Genomic DNA, 27,563 nt, shown 5'->3' with positions numbered 1-27,563 from the left:
TCGGTGGCAGGTGTGCTAAATAGTAGTTTTTAGGCACTTGAGGGATGCCCATCACACCAGCACTGCGGGAGCCTATTTCTCACCCACGACCAGGTGAGACCCTACTTTCCTCTGCTGCCTCACCCAGGACCCCACATTCTGGTTCTTTCTCATGACCCATTTTCATAAAGTTCACCCTGCACCAGCTGAGCAAGTCTCGGTTTCTCAAAGACCAGGATCTTAGTTCTAGGCTTTCTGTTAAAGGACAGTGTATAAAATCAGGCAAATTTATATGTCTTCTGAGGCCTCAGGATCTCTGCAATTAAAACAAGAACTTGAGTTACAATAATATTCTTTTCCACTTCTGAATTTCTATAACTCCACACAATAGCTTTTTTATTAATTAGCTAAAAATTTTTCCAAAATATATTTTCCTAAGATTCACAAATATCTATTAATTTATATTTAAAAATGCTATATTTAAGAAATGGAATAATTATTTACTTTTAAAAAGTAATTTAAGTCAAGAAATGTTTTATACTGAATGTTTACTATGAGTTCAAGTATGTAAGCTTCATTTTTTTGGTACTGTCAATAAACCACACAACGTGAGAGTTGTGGGTTGTTTTATCTGGGGCAAAATGAGAACCAGAGCCCAGGTGTCAGCATCTCAGAGAGCTCGGAGGAAGTGCTCTGAAGATGAGGGGGAGCTCAGCAGTATATGAGATTTCAGTGAAGGGGGACGTGCAGTCAAGTATACGTTAAGGCAGAGGCTGCTGCTAGTCGAAGAGCAGGTGTCTCTGTTAATGATTTTAGTGCTTTTCTAGATAGGAGGAGATGAAAGAATTTGGGCTCTTAAAATTTCCTGAAAATGTCTAACTATCTGAAGGCTTTTCTGCCCATTTTCCCAGAGCACAGAGCACCCCATTCCTGATCTCCACCCTGAACTACTTTCAGAGGGCGTTGAAGGTCAGCAGCTGCAGTGGCTCATGATTTAATCAAATCCGAGGAAGATGACAAGTGCCAATTTTTAGTTGACAATATGTATATATTGTAGGAAAAATGTTACTTTCCAACCCTACCCCTGTTTTACTTTTAGTTAGAGATCAACTGATAACTGTTAGATGACTTAAGTCAGACGAGGGGTGAAGGAGTCGTCTCTTGAGCCGGCCAGTGCTCTGTGTCAGCCTCCTTGATAACATTCAATTTTCTTTCTGTTCAAACAGCATGCATCAGATTGTATGAAGTTTGGAGCCTGTCCTGAGCACATGGGGTCTGGAGGTGGCCCTGTTCCTGTGGTCTTTGTTTATTCTGTGAATTATGGTGTGAATCTTTATGTGCCCAAGCTTCATCATAATTTCAAACTTTAAGGATTTAAATATGGGAGATGGATGCCAAGTTCTGGGAATAGATTTTCAGGATAACAGCCAGGATTGGTAAAAAGTAGGGAGAATGGATACAACCTTTAAAAAAGAAAGGTTATTTTACAATTTCTGGCAGGTAAATTAAAGTCCTTGTTGGGATTCTATCAGGAATGTTTAATTGGGAGACCTACCTCCCATTTTCATGAAATAAAATAATTTTATTTTTTGTTTTGTGCCTGCTGTCTAGCAAATAATTATCCCCTTTGCATATAGTATTATCGTTTAATCTCTACAAAGTTTCCCTGGAGAACACACGTGTCACAGGTGAGGGAGCCAAGATCATCCACGGTAGGTGGCAGGAAGGCAGATGGGCTGGAGGGCTTACCCTCCTTCAGGCTGAGACAGAGAAACCAAGGCTTACTGACAAGCGTGTTGCTGAAGTGGTTTATTTAATACTTTGCTTCCTTGATGAATTGGATCTCTTGAAATTGTTTATGACTGGCTTATCTTCCCCTCTCTCCTCTGCCTCAGGACTTCTCCTCGTAAGTAGTATGAATTCAGCCTGAACTGATTCAGGAAAATCAGAAAATAAAAAATTAGCCCACACAAAATGTCTGCTTAGTCCTCGTAATTCAGTACTTCCTAAAACTCTCAGAAACGCAAGGAAGGTGTGTTACCTCGGGGACTGAGTGCATTTGAAGTATGAGAAATATAAGTGTGATCTGGTAAAGGCACAGGCTCTATAGACAAAGATCCGGATTTAGATCCTGGCTCCATCAAGTACAGGAAACATGACCACCCAGAGCCTCAGTTTCTTCATGTGTTAAATGGGCTGATGGAGCTCTCCTCCAAGTGGTCAGGTCAAAATGACATGATCCTAGTGGCTCTCAGGCAGGATGTTGGGCAAAGTGCTAGTTGCTCTTGCTGCTTTATAATGTCTTCTTAGGTAATTCCGTTGTCCATTGGCTTGCGAATACCTACTCTTTTGATTTAAGAAAAATAGCATGTCTTAAGAATTTTAAAAATAAGGAATGAAGATTTACTGATTAATACTGGGTGTATTTTTATAGGTCATTAAAAAAAAAACTAGGAGTTCTCTAAAGAGAATTTATTCAGTGTGCCTAGAATATGATTCAGTTAAATATGATTTTCCTTTAAATACTTTTCAGAAATTTTCTGAGATATTTTTTCTTGAATAGTAGTTGAAGATTTCTGAGGAGGTTTTACATTTAGAAAAGTTTATTCTTGTAGCAATTGACACATTAAATAAATGATTCATAACCCTGGACAGCATAAAGCCCTGGCTTTTTTTTTAATATATATAATTTTGCTGGTTAGTTCTATGACATTTTATTCGGTAGAAGTATCTCCCATTTCCATTTCACAGGCAGAGAAGATGAGTCATACAATACTCAGTATACAAGAGCAGCAGAGGCTGATTAATTTGGGCAGAAGAGTAAAAGGGTATGGAGAAAAAAATCCTTGATTCTCAAACTGGACACATTCTGCGGTGTTGTGCAGCTGAAACGGTTTTGATTTTGCTTCTGGGTTGTCCTAGGTTTCGGCGCATGTGCCTGGAAAGGTCTCTCGGGCAAAGATGCTTATTTAAGAAGGTTGTCATTGTATTTAAGAAGGTTGTCATTGTAAATGCTCTTAAGAAGATTAAACAGATTCCACAGCAAATAAATGAACATGTTTGGAAGGTTTTCCACCCTCAAGTAATTTCCAGAAAACAGACATGATTCACTTGCTAAACCAAACACACAGTTATAATAATGAGCCTGCCTCACATGACTGGACAGCACGGAGGGAGCCTCATCTATTGGCGGGGGTTACGCTGCAGGAACCGCAGCTGAAATTTTAATTAGAATTTATTTCCAGTGAGTGTTGCTTCCGCCTTTTTCTCCCCAAAGCAAGGAAGAGCCCTCCTTGCCTGGACATTAGTCTGCAGAGCCCCGCGGCTCACACACTTCCCTGCTCATCAGGAGGCTGATGGAGCCAGTTTGCTTAGACACACTTAGCTACACTCGCAGCGGGGATCATCAGTCTCTTCTGTGTGTTGACCTCCACGTGCAGGGGAGAAAATCGACTTTTGCTGCCGATAAACGCTAATTGACTATCAGTTGTTTCAGAGGGACTGTGATGTTGAAAACTGGTGTCCCTTTCATTTTTATATGTTGGATGCTGACAAATTGCGTGGCGACACCCCCATTGTAAGTACACCCACCAGGGAGGGGGGTGGAGTTTGGGTCTGTGTGTTTTAGTACTCAGATCCTGGCACTGGTCAGCTTTCAGTGTTCTCGCTGGGTTTGGGAGACTGTTTCTGGAGCGATTTCTTTGGCTTCCAATAAATTTGCACAGCCGTCTCCTTCAGTCGAGTTCTGATGAATTGAGTTGGGAGGGGCATGTGAAATTGGGGTGGGCAGAGAGGTGCGATGAAAACTAGCCACCATCTGGTTACCTCTCATATTTTTTGGGCCAAAATACTTGTCTTCTTTTCTTTTCTCCTCCATCCATCCCTTCAGGTCAGGGAGTCGTCTTCAAGAATTTCGTCCTAAAATGAAAAGTAATGATGAAGGCAGTGTGTATCTGTGGTTGATTTCATTTGATTTGGGTTCATTGTTAAAGATTTTCTGGTGAGGTGTTTATGAGCTCTTAAAAGCTAGAAGAGCAGCAATACCAAGGAGAGAAAGTCAGAGAAACGTGTCAGTGGCCCCTGTGAGTTCTGGGGGACGAGGGAAGGAGGTGGGGCAGAGGCAGCACCGCGGCCTCCCCTGCAGCCCTGAGGGCAACGTGCGCATGTAATGCCAGCGTCTGTCACCATGTGTTCTAACAGGACTCCCACTAAAAGAATGCGTGGAGATTTGGGGAGGCCTTACCTTTTACCCTCTTGTCAAACATCTTTAATGCTGACTGTATTTATTCAAGATGACACAGAGATCACCTGCAGAGCTTGAGGGAGCGGTGCTTGCTTCCTGTCTTGCCCGCCCCAGTCTCACTCATCAGACTCCTGATTCTTGTAGGCACTGCAGTGTCCGTGGGGGTAGCTCTGCTCCTGGGGGTCTCTGCTCCTTTGGTGGGAGCTCTGCTCCTCGGGGAGCTGGGCACGGGAGTGGTCACATTGGAGCCGGTCGCACCAGCGCTGATCCCTCTCCACGTGTTGAGCCCTTTGTGTAAGTAGTAGAGGTGGGATCCAGAGTCTTCCTGTGTCTATGGAGTTCTCCAGCAAAGCCAACTTGGAGGAAAGAAAGAAAATGCCTATTTTTCCATGACTGTGTCCTAAGGGTTTAAAGTTCTCTGCAGAGCACATGTGAAATCTCATTCAGTAAATACTCTGGGGTCTTGACTCTGACTTGTCATGAATTTGGCATTCTCATAATGTTATTTCTCTTAAAATATGTCTGAGCAATCATTTTTGTGTGATGGTTATGTGTGTGTAAGTGTCCTGAAGAAATTGTTGTGGATGGAAGATTGGGCATCAGTTGTACCAGAAGGGCTGGTGGCCCTGGGGGCTGCCTGAGCTCCGCATCATATGTTACCAGCAGTCTTTCATATTGCATCTTATTCCAGAGCTCACCAGGGCTCCCATCTCTCACTATGTGTCTTGAGAGAATATTTGTTCAGAGGGAAGGGGATGGGGTGCTTCCAAGTCTGGGTTTTCGGGTTCCCTATCTAAAGGTGGAACTGGCACAAATCCTTTATTCATGGAGTAATGAAGCCCCCCAGTCTCGTGGCTAATTGGGCCTCCCTGTCCTTCTTCATGTGAGGAGCCAGAGGGCTTGGGTTAGGCCCCCAAACCTGTTTTTGGTGAGCTTTCAGCCCTATCACACAACCTGGGTTGTCCCATTTCAGTCACATGACTTTGATTTTTGCAGGTTGATGTGACTCCTGGACAGTGCCTGGGACTTCCAGGTTTCCCCTACAGTAGGGGCACTGAAGAAAGTTCACCCCGTAAGGTGTGTTTGGGGGCATCGAGGACAAGTAGGGACCCACAGACAGATGTCTGGATGGGTGGCGATCAGGCCCGAGTCTTGGAAGAACAGAGATTCCATTACTGTTTTAACAGTGAAATTGAGGGAGTAATTCTGGAAGGTCTGATGCAACTGAGATTAAAATTATTATATGGTTTTTATTGTTAGCAGTAGTGGTTTTTAACCCTTAGACCCAGTCCCCCCTATTTATAATAAATATTTTGTAACCTTTCTTTTCTGGTGCCCAGAAGTGAACATCATAGAAAATGTAACCTAACTATAAATATGATAAACAAATAGACAGGTAGATGGAAAGATGTGGTACCTAAATTCTTATATTATGGGGTATTTTATATTCTATGCTAATTAGTAACCTCTCAGGACAAAAGGCACATACAAAGGGAGTCACTTCTAATAAACTATTTTTCCAAGACTTACCTAACTGGGAAACAAGTGTCTTCACAATGTTAGAGCACCTCCCAGGCCCCGGGGAAATCTCCTTGTCAGAGTTACACTTGCTGATGGTGTCCCGTGCCATGTGCAAGCAGATGCGGTTCGGAAGCTGCCCGGAGGCGGACTCCGGGGATTCCTTCTCCGTCGCAGCTGTGAGGGAGCCTTCTCTTTCCAGACCACAACCACAGAGGTGATTTTAAATCTCTGAAAACTGCCATACCAGAGTATATCACAACCCTCACAAGATATGTTGAATAAAGTAGAAAACTTTAAGTGACTCCTTTAGGATAGAACGAGGGTATAAAAGAAATAATGAATTAAAAATTCTAGTGCCCGAATGAGTGCTACATTACACTGGCTGCATTATAAGGTTAGACAACTTCATCACCACTTTACATACCACATCTTGTAGTTAGATTTTATTTATCTTTTTTTTCTAAAGGAAAAAATCATTTGTTGAGTTCTTGTGTCAGAGGTGACGAGCAGATAGCAAGTGTAAAACCGGGAATCGTGATGCTGGTCAGTCTAAGACCATCTCCGTCACTGCACAGATCATCTTTACTCATTTTACTGCACTTTTTGGAATCACCTTCTCACTTGGAAAAACCCCTGTGTCAGTTGGATTTGTTAGTAAAACAATTCTTTTTCTTACCTAGAACATCAGTGATGTTTTCAAGATGATAAAAAAAATCTGCCCATGGCATTTAAACAGTTGCTTGTTCTTGTAATTCATGGATCACAGTCTCGTCTTTGTCACAATTGGAGAACTGTGTTTTCTGTGTGCAAATTCTCATTGCTTTGGTGATGCAGGGACACGTGTCCTTACTTGATGGAGTATGATTGTTGTTGTTTGCATTCTCTCCCTAAATCTGGAGTCCTGTGATATGTTTCCTGTTAACTTAAAGAATAGGAATGTTGTTATTTGTCTAAATATCTAACCTCACACCAGTGATGCATATCAAATTGGTCCAACTAGGAATTCCAATATTAAATGAGACAGTAATTTCACAACCCACTTTCCAAAAAATTTGGATTCATGGTTCAATTATACCAGGGACATTACCTGTTTTAATTGAATCAATCATTGCTTTCTTCAATAAAATTTTCCATTCCATCTGCTCTTTTGGTTTACTGTTCTTCAGTGTTTCATTTGCTTTCTTTCCCAAAAATATATGATTTTGGCTTTTGTCATTGAAAATCCTTGCTGGTTTTGCTACCTCATGCTGGAGAGGAAGGCTTGTGACTGTTTTATAGTCACTGGTTTCATGGTTGTATGAGTGCTAATGCCACCTTGCAGGGGTGTGGAGACCTAATGAATTGTGTACATAAAAGGCTTAGTCTACACTGAGTGCAGGGTTAGTGTTCGCAGCTCATGTCATCAGTATCATAATTAATCCATTACAATCATCCTCTATTAATCAGTGTTATCCTTCTAACGTCTCCAGGAGAGGAATTGTTTTAGTCTAAATGCAAATCTTTGCCTAACTTTCAGTCAATTCAAAACCTTTAAAGCTTTGCTGTCAATAGGACTGTGTGCCTGCTATCCCTACTTCTGCTCCTCCTGACCCGGGACGCGGTCCCCACGGCTGATGATCCACAAGACACTGGATTCTTGATCCCATGGCTCTGTGTGTTCTGAGACATCTGGAGACTTCAGCACTGTTTTAGGGGCATTGGGTCCCACCTCTTCATAGCATTGATGAGATGAGATCTGTGGGTTCACACTCATTCTTGAGTGTACGGTGCATTTTTTCTGGAACCAAAACAACCCCACCGTGGCAGCACTGCTTTGACCACATGCTGGGACAGCGTGTGCTTGTCAGTTCTTGGGTTTAAATTTTCTGTTCTAACTTCTAAAATGGGGTATAATGACAGATACACTCCATGTAAACAGAAGTTCTGTGGGGTTTTCAGCAACTTCTAAGAGCATAAATATTCCTGAAGCAGCTAACCTTCCTCCCAAGAAGTGAGGAGCAAGCCGGCAAGTCCTGGGTGACTGTGGCAGCCAAGCTGTGCAGCCCAGGCTGCTCACTGAGGCGCAAGGAGAAAATCTTAAAAACCTACTTCCATGTTGTCTTTCACAGAATCTCAGAAATGAACATTTTAATATATAAAGAGGGGTGTTTTTTTAAATAAATTTCTTATTTTTTTCCTTTTTCAGTTTTAGTAGGTAGAATTAATACAGTTCAACTTCACATACACATATTGCATGTAAATACATGTATAGAGTATACTGCATTTTTTAGTTTACATATATGTACTAATTACTGTTTCTAAGAACAGATTAGATCTTTAGATTTTTCAAATTACAGTTACCAGAGGAATAAGGACATCTACAAAAGAATAATAAACAGAATATGGTAATCCAATCACAAAGGACAGTCAGATGTGCTTACATATATTCAAGAAATCAAAATAAAATTTAGTTCATTTGTGGTCTTATTATTATTGCTATTAATTTTAGATTCCCCATAAATGAAGTCATGTGGCATTTTTCTTTCTCTTTCCACCCCACTTCACTTAAAATGACAGTCTTCAGGTCCATCCATGTTGCTGCAAATGGCATCTTTTATGGCTGAGTAGTATTCCATTGTATATATGTATCACCTCGTCTTTAGCCAGTCATGTGCTGATGGACATTTTTGTTGTTTCTATGTTCCTTGTTCTATGTCCCTTCTGGCAACAATTACGGATTTTAAATATTTTCCACCTTAAAATCCTTCCTGAAGGAGATGTGGTAACTGGAATCAAAAACAGTTACAGCACAGGATTGTGTGTGATGGGCACTGGGAGCTTGGTAGAAAGGTTGGCAGAAAGGATTTCAGATTCTGATCAAATGATTCCTCCTCTTGTAGCCCTGCTGACTGCCTCTCTCACAGCCTGCCCTACAAATCTGAACAGTCCCTTCTGTGAATCCTACTGTATTGTGCACAAATTTTCTCCAATTGGTGTCATCCAGCAGGGACCTTATTTGAGGCACCCAATCTCCTGTGTTGGTTTCTTCCATCAGCCCTTAACTTCCTTGGGAGCCAGGACTGTCTCATTGCCCCAAGGATCCCTAATGCTTAGTGAGATTCCTGATACAGCTGGGACTTAATGAGCACATGGGTCAAATGGAAAAACCTGATCAAAGAAAAGGCCCTCATTGTTCAGACATGCCTACTTGAGTACATAGGGTAAACTGACATGTCTTCTTGGATTTGCTGTCAAATACTTCAACAAAGGACAAATAAAAGAACAAAGGTCTCAATAAAGGAAATATGGAAAAGTTTGTGAATTCCTTAATCTGGGTGTTGGGCTTACTGTACTATACTTACTGATGTATACTTAAGTTAGTTTATAATTTTACTGTCATTAGCGGAATACCAAGTATTGATACGTATAAATTGAAATCCTTAGAACTGACCAAACTTACCCCACACAAAATCCTTAATATCCTAGTAATTTGTCTTACAGAAATCTTTTCCCACAAAGACAGGAAAAAAGGGAAAGGCAGATCCGTGCAGTATTTCCACGTTGTCAAAAGACCAAAGGCCGACACAAAAGAAGCAATTGTAAAAAAGATAAAGAGGCTGAAATCAATGTCCGGAAAACCTAGCTAAGAATCCTAAATGGCCCAACTTAACTAACCTCAGCCCTGCCGCATCAAGAATGGGGCAAATAGCACCTAGTGGATTTTTTTTAAATAAATAAACAATGATCCAGTTCCTACCACAGGCAATTATGATAAGACTGAGTATAAGTTCTAAAAACAAATAGTGTACAAATCATAATTTCTACTTGATTCAAACCGATTCTTCTATAAAATCTGAATCTTTTTATTTTTAATACAGATTTGTGGCATATGACCTAGTGATAAAATTTTCAACTGGCTTGTATTTAAAAAGTTCACCATAGTGAGAGTTTATTACATCAACTATTCCTTTTTGGGAAACCCATGTGCCTTGTCACTATCTTTCATAAGATTTCCTGTGGAAAATTCAATCCTTCATTCAGGAAAAGGCTGAGAAATATATCTCATGGAAAACCGTCATAAACTGCAACACAAGAAAATGAAAATGACAGTGAGCAGCCCGTGAAGCTGGCAGACACACACAGCGAAAGGCTGTGTTCCCGCCTCGACTTTATGTAACCAGCAGGGAAAATGTGCATTTCAAGAAATAGACATAAACTATTTTCAGGACCTTAGCACACAATTTCCCTTTCAAGGTTTAGTGGGCTTCCATTTAATTCTATGAGAAATGTTTAAAAGAACAGAACAACAGCTGAGATAGGTTTAAAGTAACTTTTATATCTTAGTGAAAATAAAGCCAACTGATAGTTATAATTTTTACTTTATTTGATCTCACTCTCTTACTTTACCTCCCCAACCTCCTCCACAAAATGATGGTGAACATCCCTGCCTGGGTCAGAATTCTAAGTAGAATGTACCAATCACATGGAGGTGTGCTTTGTTGTTTTATTTTTCAAAACAAACAAGTTTCATTCATGTGATTTAATAATTGAGATCAGAAACAAAGTCTACTCAATAAATGGTAGCCAACACATGTCGTCATAGTTGCTCATCAGGTTTGGCCCCACGTTACACACTTTTACATGGAAATGTGCCATGTGCTGTCATGGGAAATGGTGAATGGGGACAGGGCCTCTGCTCTCACAGGGCACACAACCTGGTGGGAGAGGCAGTGTTCAATCATTGCCCTTTTTTTTAAATGTACTTACAAATTATGGGAAATGCTATTTAAAAAGAACAAAATGAGTCAATGAAAGTGAAAAATACAAGGACAATATTTAGGCTGAGGGAAGACAGGGAAACTCTTTGAAGAGCTGACACACCACTGAGACCCAAAGGACAACTCCGGTGTTGCATGTGAAGGGCAGGGACACACTGATTAAGGGCTGATATCCAGAATATACCAAAATTTCTTTAAACTCAACAAGAAGGATAAATAACTTGATTAAAAACTGAGCAAAATGCCTGAACACACACCTCATCAAAGAAGAAATCTAGATGCAAAAGAAGTCTATGGAAAGATGCTCCACAGCATGTGTCATAAAGGGGATGTCAACTGAAACAGCGTGGTACCACTGCACACCTGTCAGAACTGCCAAAACGCAGAACACTGACAGCACCAAATGCTGGTGAGGATGTGGAGCGTCAGGAATTCTCATGCATTGTTGGTGGGAATAAAAATGGCCCAGATACTTTGGAAGACAGTCTGGCAATTTTTTACAAAACTAAACGTACTCCTAACATATGATCCGGCAACTGTGTTCCTCGGTGTTTACTCGACGAAATGGAAACTTATTTCCACACACAAATCTGCATACAGATGTTAATAGCAGCTTTATTTATAATCACCAGAACTCAGAAGCAACTAAGCTCTTCTTCAGTAGGTGAATGGATAAACTGTGGTCCAGACAGAAAATGGACTATTATTTGGTGCTAAAATGAAATGAGTTATCAAGGCATGGAAAGACATGGAGGAACCTTAAGTGCATATTACTAAGTGAAAGAAGCCAATCTGGGAAGGTTCTGCAACTGTCTGATTCCACGTGTATGGTGTTCTGAGAAAGGGAAAACCACAGAGACTAAAAGATCAGTGGCTGTCAGAGGCTAGAGGGGAAGGAGCAATGAATGAGGTGCAGCACGGAGCATTTTAAGGTCACTAAGACAGACTACTCTGTATGATGCTGTGATGGTGGATACATGTCATTGTACATCTGTCCAAACCCACAGAGTGCACACCACCAAGTGTAAATCCTAGTGTCAATTATGGGCTCTGGGTGATGATGACGTGTCAGTGTTGGTTCACCCATTTTCACAAATGCACACTCAGGTGCAGGTGTCAATAGTGAGGAGGCTGTGGGGACAAACTGCAGTTCATACACCCAATCCAGCCCCAGTCACCGCTGTGAGTAAAGCTCTGTGGGTGTGTGGACTGTCTGGCTGCTCTGGCGTCTGAACAGCAGAGCTGAGCAGCTGCACCAGAGATCAGGAGGTTTGCAGACCCTGAAATATTTACCCCCAAGCTCTTGACAGAAAATGTCTGCTGTGCCCTGTTCTACACGAATCAATATTCACCCTGATGAGACAGGAAAGCAGAGACCAAACCAGGCATGGTTAATGGGACTGATGCAATGTTTTAGTTCCAACACCTTTGCTGAAGTCCTGCAGGTCCAGCGACAGACTGTAGCCAGGAAGCGTCTGCAGAAGGAGTCGGTAGCAGGCCTTCCCGCCAGGCTCTGGGATGCCGGGGGCCGCGCGCTCACGGGGGCCTCCCGCTTGAAGGAGGCGGACTTGCAGTGGAAGCCGATCAACTCATGGAGCTCGGAGAGGAGGCTGCATTGCTGAATTCTGTCCTCGGAACGCTGAAGCACAGGGAGAAAAGCAACAAGCATCTGAACGAAACATGTCAGTGAAAAAAGACCCATAAAAAAGGCTTTCCCTTAAAACAGAGACCCGATGACACAGGAAGGAAGAGGAAGGCTGACTTCGTGCACTGACGGGACCGGATGCAGAAACGCAGGGAAGCAGCACTGTGCAGACGCTCCAGACCCTCTCCGGGCCCCACCTCTCCGCGTTCCGCCTGTCCTTTTACTAGAAATGCCCCTATTCCCTGAAATAGAGGAATCTGCTACCTAAACATGGGACACAGAGAAGGGAAAGAGGAACAGGAAGGGAAAGTAAAGGAACAACAGTTCATCTAGTCCCTAGGGTTTGGGCGGGACTTTCACCAAACACACAACCTCTCAAAGCACAGAGCGCACAGTGAGAGGCTGACAGTGTGACTGCGACTTCTTCTCCTTAAGCACCAGCTACCTGCCAGCACACGCTGCGCCCGTTACTGAATCATTACAATCATCTCAGAAACTATTACTACCCCGGCTCACAGGCAAGGAAATCTGAAAGCCGGGGAGGAATTATTATCATCCTGGACAAAGTCCCACAGACCAGAAGTGTCAGAGCCTCTGGCAGACCGTGGACTAAAATGCTCCTCATCACCACGGGCCCTGAGCCTCAGGCTGAGGCCACGTCAGGTCTGCACGGGCCCAGAGCACAAGTCTGTGGGACAGGGAATGCTCCCACTCGAAGTGCCAGGCGAAGACCCTCAGGAAGCTGTGTAATGAAACCAAATCCCCAAACTCATTTCCAACCCACTGCCCTGTCCGGGAGGACTGCTCGGCAGATCTGCACTGTCACCTGTGCACAGGCTGAGCAAGGGGCCCAGACAGGGACGTGACATCCCAGTGGAAGTGGCTCGGGGAGCGCTTCATCACAGGACAGACTTTCCCGGCTTCCAACGCAAATTCTCCATTCCATTTCCAACTGGAAAGGAAGTTTAGACTTGCTTTCCTCTCCAGAAACAAAGAGAGTGGTAACATCAGTGGGAAACTCAAGACTGAGGAAGAGTCTACTGGCCATTTGGAAGGATAGGCCGGGGAGGGAACAGAGACAGTTATCAGAAAGACCTGTGTTCCAGTCCAAAGTCTACACGTCAGTCGCTTTGACAGTTTCCTTTTTAATACAGGTGATAAAGTCTAATTATGATTGTTGGGAAAACTAAATGAAATAACGTATTCCACTAGCATAGGTGTAAAATCCTCCATGAGTGTTCCAGGAATGGACGTGATCGTGGTTAGTTACTGTCTGCCAATTCTTGTGTGGTAAGCTCACATCAGCCAACCAGAGATGTGCCAGAGAATGCCTCACCAGCCAGCAGCCTTCTCCAAGTTGGAAACTCACAGTGTCCGAAGAGCAGGCAGTGGTGGATACTTTGGGGCACTCTGGAGGTAGCACTCCAGTGATGACTTTAAAAAGCTGGGGAGAATTTAGGGGACCATACAGTTCAAATACAGAAAACTCATTCCATGTCTACAAATATTCATCTCTAGCCATGATGATTCAGAGAGTAAATACACATTCAAACTTACAACATTTTCCCACATAAGTGCATCAAAACAATTTGGAAAGAATGTAACTTTCTTCTCTAGATCACACAGCGGGGATTACAAGGTTTGTACTGACAGCCCTACTTGTAAATCATCTGCAAACGTAACTGGGTCCAATACCAGTCATCATCTTTCGAAGAGAAGGATGGAAAAGAGCAAAACCAAGCTAATACGCTCCAGCCTTTTGTTTGGTTACGATGTCACAGAGGAGACGGACAGCTCAATAAGGAACCACTCTGCCGTGATCACGGAGCCTGGGAGCGCAATGGGCGGCAAGATGTATGATGCAGCAGTAGCTGTGCCTGTGCATCTAGGCAGGTACCAAGACTCACCTCGACAAGGTATCAAACGTTTATGCCCATGTCCTCATCACCTGACAAGTATTAAAGAGAAATGAAAACATATGAAAGACCAATACCCTTGGTGGGTACACCATCCAAAGAGCAAAGTCACAGTTTGACAACTGGCCATCATGGTTCCCTGTAATTCATTCTTGGAAGACCTTAAAAGCCACTCCTCTGTCCTCAAGAAGTGATGCCTACTTGTCCTATCTTTGGCTCAGGGATACAGCACATTCACGTGGACTTTAATGTCTGCACAGATTTGACTGTCTTTCTCCAGGTTCACTTGTCCATTCCGAAGAAGCCTGAGTTAAGTCCATCTTCCATAAGATCAACTCCCTCCAGTGACAACTCAACGAGCCTGCAATTACAAGCCAACTGAACAGGACTGTCCTCAGCTAAAAATATCACCCACCCTTCACTGCTTTCTTAATCTCCTTTCCTGGCTAATTGCAACAGACAAACAACACCCTCCACCAAGTTCCCCAAATATGTCAAATAGAAATTAAGGTCCCTAAAAGAAAAGACAACTCCATAGTCACCTCTGAATTCCTAGCATACAAAAATGTCAATAAATAGAACTATGATTATTGCTTCTTTCTTTTAAAACCTTTCTGGTTATTTAAGTGCGACCATGGAAGGGAGGTATTTGGGTCTAGTATCTTGATCTAGAAGACTCTGGAGGCCTTTTTCAGAATGGCTATCCACTGATTCATTCAAAACACAACTTCTCTTTCCGGGAGGAGCTAAGATTTTCTGCCAGGAGTTTGTGGTCACTCTCATGCTATAACAGCTTTAAACTAAACCCTTACTTTGTATATGTTATTTTTCCCCTTTCCTTATTTCTTTGCCTTGAGGAATACATTTTTTCTTTTGTTTCAAATTCACCCTTTTGTAAAGCAGGATTCTAAGGATGTGCTTGGCCTTACATAAGAACAGCCATCCAACACCCAGTGTGAGAGGCTTCGGGCTCACCTCCTGCCCTTCTGCCAGGGCAACCGAATCTCAGTTCAGGAGCCAACCGGCACCCCAGGGCTTCTAAGGCTCACGTATCTCCCAGAATCCCTGCTTTCTGGTTTGTCTTGGCTTCTGAGGATTTCCCCTCACTTTCTTGACAATTATCCTTGCAGCTTGAAAGATGAAGAAGGAAGGTTTTATTTCTTAATCTGCATTTTAAGGAACTTATGTAATGAAGGTTTTCACGAGTTTTTGAACCCTCCATCACCGAGACAGAAAACATACAAGTTATTTTCTAAATTTAGCTATCATGTGCATCTTTTCTTTGCTTTTGTTTTCTTAACTGCTAACAGATATTTTTTAATTAAAAAATAAAATTAGGCCCCAAATAGGATAGAAAATTGAAGGGGCAAACAAAATTAAAGGGCAAAGACAGAAAAATGATAAGTACTCTACAAAGTTAATAGAATACATACACTATGGATCAGATCAGCAATTCTCAGTAACAGCTAATTGAAACCTGACCATGAGGTAAAACGTCTCTCCTGTCAGGAGATGGCCAACAGAAAATAGAATTAAGCCAACAAACTAAAATTCTAAGTCTGGCAAGGTATAGAAGTCTACCAGCTAAATGTCTCTTCTTCTGGAAAAGAGGGAGACTCACCAGCTATTTTCTGTGGAGCCTGAGCCCAGGGAAGGGCGGTGAAGTGAGCTCTGTAAGTACCCAATTAGCAAAGTGAGTGATGAATAAAGAGATGTGAGCTTTGATGACAGAGATGATACTACTATTCACTTGTCCTGTCAAGTATGACTTCATGCTCAGTGATCAATACCTCGGCGTCCTCAGGAATTGAGATTATAGGAAAATGCACAGCCCGGGATAAGACCTCCTCTGTGAGCTCGTGAGACTGCACTTAGATGTCTCAAGGGCACCTCCAACTCCACCTGCAAAGAGCTGACCTCACGGTGCTCCTCCAATAGCTGTCCTGCCCAGGGCCCCTGGTCTGGGGGCAAGGTCTCCCTGCCTCTACCAGCTCAGGCCCATCACTCACAGATGTGACTGGACCCCTCCTTCAGGGCCAAGATATCCTCAGTCACCAAATCCCACCACCCACACCTGACCTACCAGGTACTCACTGGCACTCACTCAGCACTGACTCTGTGCTGCGGACCACGCTGCACACTCTGCACAAGTTATCTCACTGGATTTCCACAGCAGTCCTGGGAAGTCGGTACATCACTGCTTCAATTGATTAGGTAAATTGTTTCACTTCCTTGAGTGCGTCATCCAAAGTGACACGGCTACAGAGCCACAAACCTGGGACTGAAAATCACTTGAAAACTGAACACTGCTACACCTCACAGCCACCCTACTCTGACTCATCACATCATCTCCTGCCGAGCCTTCTAAATGTTTCTAAGCATTCTACAAGACAAAAGTGATCTACGAGAGCACCCCACTCCCCTACTTAAAATCTGTCAATGACGGTCCACTGCCCTTAGGAGAATGCCCCAACGGGCCTGAGCACAACCCAAAGGCCCGGCATCTGCATTCCCTGTGCAGCCGTGCCAACTCACCCACCATGTAGCACTACATGTGCCGTGTGCAGACAGGGATGCTGATTCCCTACAACCCGGGGCTCGTCTCACTCAAACAATGATCACCCTCTTCAATGCTGACTCTCAGAAAAATGTTTTCTCAGGATGAATCAATATCTTTTTCCTTGCAACTTCCCATCATTGATAATGAGCTCCCCACAAAAGAGAGAAGACTTAATCCTCAGTCTCCTTATCTGTAAAGTGTGAATAACAAGGAAATATGAGAGGTTTTAAGAGAAATAATTTTCATGTGAGGCTGAGGGACAATTCCCAACATACAGTAAGCACTCAATATGTGCTTACTTAATATTAATAAGAATAGATTCCATTCCAGCAACCTTCAATCAATGCTTTATGGCTTTGTCCAAAAGACCACCAACAAACTGTTGGGCAAACCGCTTTGAGGAGATCAGCACAAGTGTACTGGGAGAGGTAAGCGCTGACTCCATTTACAGCTGCAGCCAACCAGTACTACGGGGTGGGGGCATTTTGCTCAAACTCTTACATGTTGCTTGAGCATTTAGTTGTAGTTATTGAATAAAGATAGGTATTATTTCCTCAAAACTCCTGAAACATAAATCTTCAAAGATTTATGTAAATTAGGTTTCAAGTACAACACACACACTAGAAATCATTTGAAAATTTTACTCTTAGATCCTCCGCACATCAAAAGGTCATGTTCTTAATGTATCTGACTAAATACACTGAAAGGATTGTTTAAAAGAAATTAAGATGAACCATCCTGAATAAGCTCTCAGTATCATTTGCACAAAGCCCCACCCAAGGGTCTCATTTCTCACGTCCACATAGGTGTTCAGGCAGCTTAACCTAGGTCTTGGTTTCTTATAACACAGGGATGGGAAGAATTGTGGATAGATTTATGTAGCAAATACAAATGTAGTGTATTTGCTGTGTAGGAATCCTAGAAATAAATAAATTGTTATATAGTCCCACCCTTAGGAAGCTCAGCCTTTCCATTTACAACAGCATTAAAAATAAAATGAGAGATACATTTAACAAAATTTTACAAGATTTGTACATTGAAAATTTTGAAGTATCACCAAAAATTATTGAAAAGATCTACATATATGGAAGGCATCCCATGTTCATGAAATGGTAGACAATATTGTCAAAAATGTTAAGACTCCCCAAAGTGATCTACAAATTTAATGGAATCTCTATCAAAATTCCAGCTGACTTCTTTCCAAATATTGAAAAACTGATTCCAAAATTCATATGGAATTGCAAGTGGCCCAGGTCAGCCAAAACAAACTTGAAAAAGAAGAGCAAAGTTGGAGGAATCACTCAAAGGTTACTACAAATCTATAGTACTCAAGTCATTATGGTACTGGCATAAGTTTGGATGCATAAATCAATGAGACACAATAAAAAATCCAGGGGGAAAACTTATATTTACAGTCAGTTTTCCACAAATATTCCAACAACACTCCATTGAAAGAATAGTCTATTCAACACATGGTGCAGAGACACCTGGGTATCTGCAGGCAAAAGAATGAATCTGAAATCTGGACCCCTGTATTTTATATAACAAATAAATGTTAATTCAAAATGGATCACAGACAGAAACGTAAAAACTAAATGTATAAATTTTCTAAAAGAAGACATAGTATAAATCTTTGTGGTCATAGTATAGGCTATGGCTTCCTAGATACAATGCCAAGGGCACAAGTGATTAAAAAAAAAGCAGATAAAATTGACTTCATCAAAATTAAAACCATTTGATACAAAGGACATAATCAAGAAAGTGAAATGAAAGAGGAAGGGGGTAGCTCAAGTGATAGAGTGCGTGCTTGGCAAAAATAAGAAAAAAGAATAAATCTAATTACCTCCCCTATAAAGAAATTGTTTTATTGTTTAAAAAAATTAAAGTGAAACAACAATCTGCAGAATAGGAGAAAAATTTTGCAAATCATATATCTAATAATAGGCTAGTATCTGGGATATAAACAAATGCTTACAACTGAACAATACAAAGAAAATCGACCCAATTTTTAAATTTGCCAAGGATTTAAATAGATACACAATTGGCCAATAAGCATATGAAAAGATGCTCAACATCACTAGCGAAATCTAAATCAAAATGAGATCTCATTTTACACTCACTAGGATGGTTATAATCAAATCATGGACAATAACAAGTGTCGGTCAGGAGGCAGAGAAATGGGAACCCTCAATACGCAGCCATTGGAAAGGAGCAATGGTGCAGCTTCTTTGGAAAAGCCTGGTGTTTCCTCAAAAGTTTAGAGTCATATAGCTCAGCAATTCCACTCCTACATATAGAGTCATCCCTCAGGATCCTCTGGGGGTTGGTTTCAGGAACATCCCACCCTGGATACCATAATCCAAGGATGTTCGAGTCCCTTTACAATCAGCCATCTCGATCCATGAAGAGGAAACTACAGATGTGGCAGGCCAACTGTACAGCCAACAGAATGAAAACATATTCTCGCAAAATCTTTCACATCAATATTCATAGTAGTATCATTCAGAGTAGCCAAAAGTTACTAACAATATCCATCCATCAATGAATGGATAAACAAAATTATCAAGAATAGGCCCACAAACATTTGGTCATTGAATCTTTTACAAAGGAGGTGAGAACATACAATGGAGTAAAGGCAGCCTCTTCAGCAAATGGTGTAGGGAAAACTGAACAGCTGCATGTAAATCAATGAAGTTAGACTACTCCCTCACAGCATACACAAATATGAATTCAAAATGGATAAAGACTTAAACATGTAGACAAGAGACTATAAACCCCTTAGAAGAAAACATAGGCAAACATGTGACATATATCTCAGCAATGTTTTCCTAGAGCAGTCTACTCAAGCAATAGAAATACAAGCAAAAATATACAAGTGGGATCTAATTAAACTTACAAGCTTTTGCACAGCTAAGGAAACTGTAAGCAAAACTAAAAGACAACCTATGGAATGGGAGAAAATAGTTGCAATAAATGAAACTGACAAGGGATTAATTTCCAGAATATGTAAACAGCTTGTACACTTAATAAGAAAGAAAAACAAACAATTCAATTCAAAAATGGGCAGAAGTCCTAAAGAAACATTTCTCCAATGAGACATAAAAATGGCCAATAGGCACATGAAAAACTGTTCAATATCATTATCAGAGAAATGCAAATCAAAAGTGCAATCAAGTACCAACTCTCACCAGTCAGAATAGCCATCATTCAGACGTTCACAGACAATAAATACTGGAGAGGCTGTGGAGAATTGGGAACCATCCTACACTGTGGTGGGAATGCAGTTTGGTGGAGCCATTTTGGAAAACTGTATAGAGGTTCTTCAAAAGACAAAAAATTGACCTCCCATATAACCCAGCAATCCCACTCATGGGCATATATCCAAAAGGATCTGTAATTCAAAAAGACACCTTCACCCCAATGTTCACAGCAGCACTATTTACAATAGCAAGACATGGACACAACCTAAATGTCCAGTGACAGATGACTGGATAAAGAGGTTGCAGTATATTTGTCCAATAGACTACTATTCACCCATAAAATAATAATAAAATAATGCCATTTGCAGCAACATGAATGGACCTGGAGAATGTCATTCTAAGTGAAGTAAGCCAGAAAGAGAAAGAAAATTACCATATGAGATCGCTCACATGTGGAATCTAAAAAAAAAAAAGCCAAAGAAACAAAAAGATAAACTTATCTACAGAACAGAAACAGACACAGAGACACAGGAACCAAACTATGGTTACCAGAGGGGAGAGGGTGTGGGAAGGAATAAATTGGGAGTTCAAGATATGTAGATACTGAGTATGTATAGAATAAACAGCAAGACTACACTGTATAGCACAGGAGAATATATTTAATATCTTATAGTAACTTATGTTCAAAAAGAATATGAAAATGAATACATGAATGTTACTATTTAACTGAAGTGTTATGCTGTACACAAGAAACTGACACAACAGTATAAACTGGCTAGACTTTAATGAAAACATTTTTAAATAGACCAAAAACAAAAACAAAGAAGAAGGATATTATCAAACAAAAAGAATAAAGTACAGATTCAGGCTGCAATATGGATGAACCTTGAAACTTTATACTAAAATAAGCCAGACACAAAAGGCCAAATAGTGCCCTTTAAGGTGAACAGTATCTAAGCGTTTATTGTACTACTCCTGTAAATTTTCCGGAGGTTTGAAACCTATCAATATCAAAATAAAATGTATTATTCATTAAAAACATAAAACACTTCCTCACATGAGGGCTTTAATTGTTAAATGCAGAAATGCATGTAAAGTTTGGAACAACACTTTGCACGTCCACAGTCAGTATTGTCACTGCCACTCAGAGGGTGGTGCCAGCGCTGATGAGAGCTGCCTCCACTCGCTCCGCTGCAGACAGTAGTGAAGGCCTGAGCTCTGACAGTCAAGGTTTGCGTGAACCTGGGTCAGACACATCCACATCCCAGACTCTGCGTTACCCAAATTTCTTATACAAACTGCAACATGAAATGTAAACACGCTAGAGGGATGTATCATACAACACAGGGAATACAGCCAATGTTTTTCAGTAAATATAAATGGAGCATCTATTGTACACCTGAAAATTATATCATATTTTAAATCAGCTATATCTTTATAAAAAATTAAAAACTAATTTAAAAATGTTATCACTGTAATATCCAATTCGGTTTTTAAGTAACTACTAAACAGCCTAGAATGTATAAAAGCATTTAATTGTGCTGTTTGTTTACATATTTGTTTACTTAGAGCCTCCTGCTAAAAGAGAAATTAATCAATTTTTTCAACACAGCTTAACAACCATAACAACAAAAAGGCAAAACTGAGAGTGAAGAGAAAATGGAGATTCAATACTTAAATGATACCAGGGGGAGATAAAGTCATAAAAATGGATTCCATGAAGTCAGGGCAAGTGTTAAAGGCCGACTAGAAATTCAGCTGTAAGATTCTTGGCAGCTAAAGCAAAAAGAAAAAGGTGATGGGGCGTGTGGTAGAGCGTGTGCTTAGCATGCACGGGGTCCTGGGTTTAAGCCTCAGGGCCTCCACTAACAGATAAATACACCTAAATACGTACCACCCCAAAATAGCCCCAAAGAAAAGAAAGAGAAATTTTTTTCCAAAAAACTTTGATATTACATTTGGATTAAATACTTAAAGAAGAAAAATAGAAAAGATAAGTGACACAGTGAAGGAAAAGCCCAGCTGGGCTAACAAGCTAAGTCACATATCCAAGTGTGATAAGTGTCGGTTTACTGATCTACGTTTTTCTGGGCTACCTGGTAAACCTGAAGTTTAGAGTCAGTTTACTGGGCTAACAAGCTAACTCGTAATTCCAAGGTCAACAATTGTCAGTAACGTGATCTGTTCCAAATTGATAAGCTTCAGTGTACTAATTCCTTGCTTTTTGTTGTTTGAGCCTTATTGGCTCATACTTGTAATTAACCCTATGAAACCTCATGTGCACGTCTTGGAGGTGCTCAGAGCTTCGGAAAAGAAGCCCTTCTGAGCTCGCCTGCGTAGTAAATCTCAGTACTCCCACCCTCCGAGTGGTGCTTGTTTCTTGGCTGGCCTGTTGTTTCCGTAACAACACAAGCGATAATGCCCGTGTCATAAATGTGCGGTGGCTGCTGGCAGGTCCCCATGTCTTACGTGGGAAAATCTGAAACATCCTTCTCACCACTCAGAGTCATCATAAGCCCATCCTACACCTCCCGCTGTTAAATGCAGGAGCACAGGCAGGGCCCGGCCTTTGCTCTCTCTGTGTCATCACAGTGAGACAGGATGGAAGGGGGCAGAGCAGAGACATTCTAGGAAGGCCACAGCAATTAACAACAAAATGGTGAAGGATTCAACCCCCAATAGGCCTTGAGGCTCAGGATGAAGAGATTTAACTTCTAGCAGAGCTTGAGCTTCATTAAACACCCATTGTAATAGTAACATTGTGAAAAACCCGGCCCCAGGCACCAAGGCAATTCCAAGGCTGGCCACAAAAGGTCACAGGGTGGGAAATGGATAACTCGCTGGGAATCCTGGCCCCTTGCCCTAAGGCTGGTCCTTCTACTTATTAGCATATGAAACCACCAAGCCCAAGAAAGCCAGCAACACAGAGTCACCTCGAGGGCATCCCTCTTGCTCCCTCTTCGGGGAAGGCCCACACTCAAGTCTGTGGAGTGTGTACCTAGTTTTAATCTGAGCATCAAACCCCCACACGTCGTGATGTTTCTCTTGCCTTTCAATGTATCTCTCTGAATAAATCTATCTTTACTCAACACTGGCTTGCTCTTGAATACTTTACTGCATGAAGAAAAGGAACAAAATCTGGTGGGGAACATCCCAGGGGCTAAACCAAATCCTGGGACACAGCCCTTCTCATGCCCCACGTTTTTTTCTTGTATCAAAAGGACTGGGTTGTGAAGGGAGCTCTGAGGCCCCAGCTAAGGGACAGGAGCAGACAACAGGGCTCCATTTGGTGGGCAGCCTCTCCCCCAGCAGGGGACTTGGGTCGGCCCGGTTCTCTGTGTTTCTCTGTTGTGCTGACACCCCAGCCAGAGAGCGTTCTCCTTGGCTTGTCCCCACAAAACCCTTCTCTCCAAAATACAAGCATAACATGTCACAATCCTTTTCTTCAACCAGGAAATGTTCAACCCACTTTTTCCCTCCCCAGTAAAGTACCAAACTGTTCTCCCTCCCATCCCACCACTTCTTTCTTTGTGAGAAGTCTGCACTCTCCACACACCATCCTGAACGCAGGTGCCTTGCTGGCTGGGACTGAGATGCTTCTTTCTCACACACCCTGCGTCCTTTCACTTTCCCCTTTCTACCTTAAAATAGCCTTTCCTGAATCACCCACTCCTCTGATTCTGACTTTCACAAAATACTGAGTTTGCAGTCACTTTGTGCATACCTCCCAGGTTTTGGCTGGGTTTCCTTCCCAAGATCTTCATTAAGGAGCTGCATCAAGAAGTTTAAACAGGCTAGTCTTACATCTGAGCGGAGGAGCCTGCATAAAATTAAAATGGCTTTGAAGAGAGAGTTAACCAGGGACAGAGAGGTCGCAGGTCGTAGTCAACAGTGCCATAAGGCAAAATGTTCTTCAAAGGCTAAGTGTGGCTTCTGAACGCGGAGTCGGCAGGGAGGAGATGCCAGAAGTGAGTAGGGTGAGTGACACAGGGTACGCTACCCCAGCTGGGGAAGAATTGGATTTTTTTCTAGTTTTTGAAACAATTTCTTACTACCTTTTTCTCTTATTGTGACATAGCATTTTCTACGAATTAAGAATATCAATGTCAGTCATTTGGGCTGCTTGGGTGAAGCTACACGATGCCATTCACATGGCTGGGATATGACAGCCACACCAGTCTAGGTGGAAAGACCAGTGGGGTATTTCCAAGGTAATCACGGGCATGCAGCAAACTCCCCAGTTTCAATTACCTCATCTCAAAGGTGGGGCCAATAAAACTACCAAGCAAAGTGCGTGATGATTATGGCCGACATCTGTTTACTAGGTAAGTGCCCGTGACAGCTGCTGCTGAATGGGGAGTGAGTAAGATTAACAAGGTCCTGTCTACCTGGCCACACGCGCCCTGCCTTCCTGCCTTGGTGCAGCAGCAGAGCTTGTATAGCTGAGATGAACGCCCCCAGAGCAGCCCCGACGGGAAAGCTCCCAGCTCTGCACGACGAGACGTGATCCTTTCCTTCTCAGAGCTGATCGCAGTTTGCAGTCGTCTGTTTTTATGTTTATCCATTTTCTAACTGCCTCTCCTCCAGAGTTTTTGCTCAAGCAGCGCAGGGCAAGGTGTGTCTTGCTGCCTGCCGGATATTCTGGGCTGGGAGACAGCTGAACCCACATCTGGCTCTGGTGCTGAACGGAGAGGGCAGAAGGCCCAGGGGCCCATGCAGAACAGAGGCCCCTGCACCCAAAATTATGGTCTGACTTTGGGCAAATTACACAGTCTTTTTTACCCTGAGATTCATCATCTGTCCATGAAAATAACTGCCCATGTCACGTAGAGTTTCAAGGATTAAAGGAAATCACCAAATTCACAACCTAGCCAAGGGGCTACCAGTGCGTCCTCAATAGACATATGCTGCCTTTACGGCTCTGACACACGCCAAGCGTGGCGGCCGCACACAGTGAACACTGCTTAGTGCAAGTGTGTTAAGTGCTTCATGTGTGCTATAATACTCTTTAGAATTTACAACAATCCCAGGAAGAAACGAATATTATCATGCCCATTTCACATATTCACCAACAGGTTAAGAGAGGTTACATTCTAGTCCAAGGCCCTATGGTGATGAAATGGCGATTTAAGCCGGAATCTGGGCCCAGGCCTTGGCTCCATCTCTCTCCCATCCACCTGACCACTTGCCTATGAAATCCACCTATCCAATGCACAAGTTTACAGCCGGCCAGCTCTTAAATGTAATGTGTGCCACCGTTTGTCAATGTTGGTTAATTACCATAAACTGTTCCCAGAAACCACTACAGAAAAGAAAGTTGGACTTAAGGAATTCTGCATTGCGTTCTCCTTTAATGTGCAGAAACCCTTCCCTACACCACTAAATCATTTTGTATGCTTCCTCCAAGTTTATATTTGCACACAGCTTACTAAATTAGAAGGTACCTGCAGTAATTCCATCTCGGTTGCTTTCCAAGTTTTCAGATTATCCATAATCAGCCCGTGAACGAAAATACCACAATGTGAATGAAAATACTGCAACCATGTCAGTAAACAAAGAATGCTGAAACCAAGTCATTAGGGACTGCCGCCACCCCCCAGCGAGGACAGACCTGCAGCCCAGCCTCTAAAGCAACTCACAATGGTGCCCACTTAGCAGACTCAGAATAAGAAAGGACAGGATACTTGCCCTAGATAGCTAGGTGCTTGTCTAAAGAATGAATTCAATGAGTCCAAAATATTTGCTTCCTCCCATACATAGAAAAGCACTAAAGTCTAGACCATGAGATACCTGGCTTTCCTTAGATAACAAGCAATCTTTTATTGTTCCAACAACCTGGTCTTTGTTGTAAAGCTCCTATATATCCTAGCTCCTCCGCAACCTCTTTGGAGTAGTCCCTCAGAGAGATCTGACAGGCTGTCATCCCGGCTCGAGTCCTCCCGCCAAATAAAACATAACTCTTAACTTTTAGGCTGCACATGTATTTCAGTCAACAGTTGTGGACACCATGAAGGGATCCAGAGCAGACTTGTCTCCACCTCAACTCTCCGAGTAACCAGAGCCTTGGTACCAGCAGTGGCCCTTTGTGCCCATCAGCCTCCTCGGGGAGTCCAGATGAATTTGGGTGTCTCTCTCCTGTTTCTCGCATCTCACATACTGGCTGATGATCCTGAGTTTTTTCTGGCAGTGTATCCAGGTACGTGGCCCTCAAGTTGAAAGAAACTGGGGTGAATTACCCACCCAGTGGAGACATACTGGGTGGGGCCTGGTTGAATGATAACGGGAAAAACCCACCTTGAGGAGACGTCTGAAGTGGGGCTGGTGGAAACATATGAGGAAAATACTCACCCAGTGGAGACGTCCCAAGTGGGTCCAAGTTGAAAGACACTGGGTTCAGGACTGAGTGGTTAAGTAAAAGCCTGTTATAATGTTTTCCTCAATTTGGTTACATCCATTGAATTTTTCAGGATAAAAGTAAAACTCTTATGAGGAACATTTCAACTCCAAAAATGAGGCCCTCCTCCTGGCTGGAAACAGCTTTCTCGGGTACAGAGAATCTTGCAGGAGTGGTAGAGGCAAAGACTTCATGCCATAGAGTTGTTCCTGTGGGAAATCTACTAGCAAATTTATTCTGAGAACCCGACCTTACAATGGGGAATAGAACTTTCAAAAAAATTAAAAACAGAAAAGAAATAAAAAGAAATGACAGATTGCCAGCCTCCAACTCTTACCCCAGCCAGGTTTATATACGTACAAAACTTACAACATTAATTGGGAATTAGAAAAAAAAAAACTCACTCTGAAAGTAACTAACCAGGCCTGATAAAAACATTTTTTGGAATTCTGAAATTATAAAAACAAAATCCCCTTTAGGGGTAACTTGGATTTCTCTTCCTGTGTCCTTGAAATGTAAATGTTTTATCTTTCTCTAGGTGTTTTAAGTGTGTGTATGTATGTGTATATATGTGTACTTTTTTTTAAAGGGAACCTTGGACTCTGCCATACAAAAGGTAGAAGTATTTTGTACATATGGTGGCCACGCAAATAAATTGGATTCTAAGCAATTCTTTGTACCAATATTCAGATATTTTACCATCTTAATATTTGTTGCATCAGCCAGGACCACAAAGGCCTTTAGCTTTTGGAGAGTAAAACTTTGAAATTTATTTAGGCAACACCCCCACTCTCATGTGGAAGGGCCTATTCAACTTATTGTTTTAAAATCACCACATATATATATTATATACATATAAATATTTATATATATATACATAAATTGATGGCCAAATGATGGATCCTTTAATTTGGAAAAACTTTTAAATTGGTGAAAGTTGAAAGAGATCTCATTATAAACATCTGTTTTATTGGTACCTATTAAAATCAAGTTTAAAGGTAGAAAAATATATCTAATGTTTAACCTAAGAACTTAGTTAAAAAAAAAATACTGGTTTGAAAAGCTACTTTTGTGTTTTTCCTTTCCGATAAATGGTTCTGGAGATGCTAATATAAACTTTGAATAATTAATGTTAATTAGTTTGAATAACTGGAAAAAGTATCATAAAAATGTCGAAAAAAAAAAGATCAGGGCTTATCCCAAATGGATAAATATTTTTATATATTTATTTTGAATGAGGTAAATAAAATGGATATTTTTGGATTTGGATACAAGGTTTTTATACAACACTATGTAAAGTTAAAAAAAAAGGGGCCAAAGAGATCACCTACTGCCCCCCAACATTAAA

The 27,563-nt window shown here is 41.8% G+C and overlaps 1 protein-coding gene and 1 long non-coding RNA gene across 4 annotated transcripts in view; both read right to left on the bottom strand.

Moving 5' to 3' along the window:
- Positions 1–3,240: 3,240 nt before the first annotated feature.
- LOC140688326 (uncharacterized) lies at positions 3,241–5,935 on the bottom strand. Its single transcript, XR_012062966.1, has 3 exons — positions 5,753–5,935; positions 4,223–4,578; positions 3,241–3,897 (listed from the first exon to the last, which is right to left on the bottom strand). It is a non-coding gene; the product is annotated as an uncharacterized lncRNA (long non-coding RNA).
- A 5,890-nt stretch (positions 5,936–11,825) lies between these two features.
- LOC140688385 (trafficking protein particle complex subunit 9-like) overlaps positions 11,826–27,563 on the bottom strand; it is a 488,572-nt gene continuing 472,834 nt past the window's right edge. For all 3 annotated transcript variants that reach the window (XM_072947071.1, XM_072947069.1, XM_072947070.1), the window contains one exon: positions 11,826–12,139. The gene's annotated coding sequence lies outside the window, so the exon portion shown is untranslated. The remainder of the gene's footprint in view (positions 12,140–27,563) is intronic.

Source organism: Vicugna pacos, chromosome 22, assembly GCF_048564905.1.
Source record: "Vicugna pacos chromosome 22, VicPac4, whole genome shotgun sequence".
NCBI classification, from domain to species: Eukaryota; Metazoa; Chordata; class Mammalia; order Artiodactyla; family Camelidae; genus Vicugna; species Vicugna pacos.
The sequence above is the reverse complement of the archived record's forward strand: the minus strand, read 5'-3'. Positions and strand labels throughout refer to the sequence as shown.